Raw genomic sequence first — 1,663 nt, forward strand, 5'->3', positions numbered from 1 at the left:
TAACAGCCGATAGTTATCGGTGTGTTAGCCTTGACAACCGATAACTATCGGTGTAGACTAACACACCGATAACTATCGGTGACCTTTATATTGCCACCCGATATACATCTCGATATGTTATATGCAGCCCAATATAATATATGCAATCCGATATATGTTAATCGGTGTCATCATTATTTATGTTAATTGATATACATCTAAATACAAGATTTATTAGATCGATGAACATGAGCAAAATACATAGTATGATTATCAATAGATTGTTTATATGCAAATGTAGAATGGCTATCAAGGATGAATTAATTGCTTGATGGTTTTTATCATAGTTATTGATATGATAAATGATTGAATGAGACACTTCATTTATCTCTCATTCAATCATTTATCTTCCCGAAGCTATCATGCATTAACAAATTGGGCCCACCCTATCTACAAGTTACATTATACATATAGCAAGATATAATTACAAGTTACATTATACATAGGTCTTGTCCTATCCATAGCAAGATATAATTACAAGTTACATGTATTTGATCCCAGCCCTAAGTTACATCATTTGCCTTCACGGGCCCAAAGTGGTTTGAATTGCATGAGATAATACATAGGAATTTTAATTGTCATTGACAAAATTAAAGTCTAATAGTCAGGTATCCAAGCTAGCTACAATTTTCAACAAGAATGAAAGGAAAAAAAAAAATTATTAGTCAATAATAAATTCAAACGTAATGTCTAACCTATGCTGCGATTTCAAAGAGAATTCAACGATAGAATTCATAAACAGAAGAACAGCAATCCCTGTATCCAGCATTGGACCAAGTGCATATGCTTGGTCAGACTATAAAGGGAAGTCGACTTGCAGCTGCAGCTAAAAAAAATGCAGAGGGAGTAAAGGGGTACGATAAGTATTAATGGAGCCCTCATAGCATTCGACTAGGCTATAAAAGGTAAGAATTCTTTGAAGGGAGATATGGGGTGCGATTTTACCCATATGGGTATCGACTATGCCTGCCAACAAAACTTTGCCAGCAAACAAAATATGACCCCAGGCGATTAATATGAGATCTAAGCTCAATAACATATGAAAGGGCAGTAAATGTCATTGCTGGAGTGTAATAAGGAATTATTTACAGCGCGATATGCTTCCTAGAGTCTAATGGTTCCAATTGGAGTAATAGAAAACATCTTCAGCAAGCAAAAAGACCAATTGATGCTTAGTAGACATTCAATGTTTTCAGGAAATTCAAAAAGAAAATGGAAGTCAATAATCTATTTCTCAAAAAACCTATGGTGTTTTACTAACTTCAATAAATTTTAGAATCAAACCAAGTCCTATCCTTATTATCCTAATCAAACCAAGACCTGTCCTTTTTGTCCTACTCGCTCTTCTTTTTATCATGATTAGGTGCCATCGTCAAAATAAGATTTGGGAAATAAGAGGTAAGCTAATTAAACAGGAATTTTTTTTCTCTTATGTAGTCTGCAGTGAAAAAGCAATGGTTGTAAAAATGGCTATAAAGTGGAAGCCAAAAAGAAACGGCACTTTGTGGGGAGCCAAACTGAGCACATATATTGGAAGGTAAGAATTAGAACAAGCTTCTTTTATATGACCATTTAATCCAGACTTCATTAGTTCACAGCATATCCAGAATTTGAAGACAACGTA

Source organism: Cryptomeria japonica, chromosome 9 (genome assembly GCF_030272615.1).
Source record: "Cryptomeria japonica chromosome 9, Sugi_1.0, whole genome shotgun sequence".
Classification (NCBI taxonomy): Eukaryota; Viridiplantae; Streptophyta; class Pinopsida; order Cupressales; family Cupressaceae; genus Cryptomeria; species Cryptomeria japonica.